Below are 232 nucleotides of genomic sequence, written 5' to 3'. Positions count from 1 at the left end.
CTTGCTGCTTGACACAGTCGCTGCAGGAAAGAAACATCTGCACAGCATATGTTTCAATGGACCTAGCGTACATGGCATAGTGTTCTTAATATGTTTGCTCCCCTTCTTGGCGCAATGTGTTTTAACCAAGGTCACCTCTCTGAGAAAGGTTGTTTCCCCAGGTAGGGATTTTTCCCTGAAGTCAGGGAGGGAATCAAAACCCTTAACTAAGTGCCAGGCGGGTAGTTAATCA

Source organism: Myotis brandtii, unplaced genomic scaffold, assembly GCF_000412655.1.
Source record: "Myotis brandtii unplaced genomic scaffold, ASM41265v1 scaffold603, whole genome shotgun sequence".
Classification (NCBI taxonomy): Eukaryota; Metazoa; Chordata; class Mammalia; order Chiroptera; family Vespertilionidae; genus Myotis; species Myotis brandtii.
The sequence above is the reverse complement of the archived record's forward strand: the minus strand, read 5'-3'. Positions refer to the sequence as shown.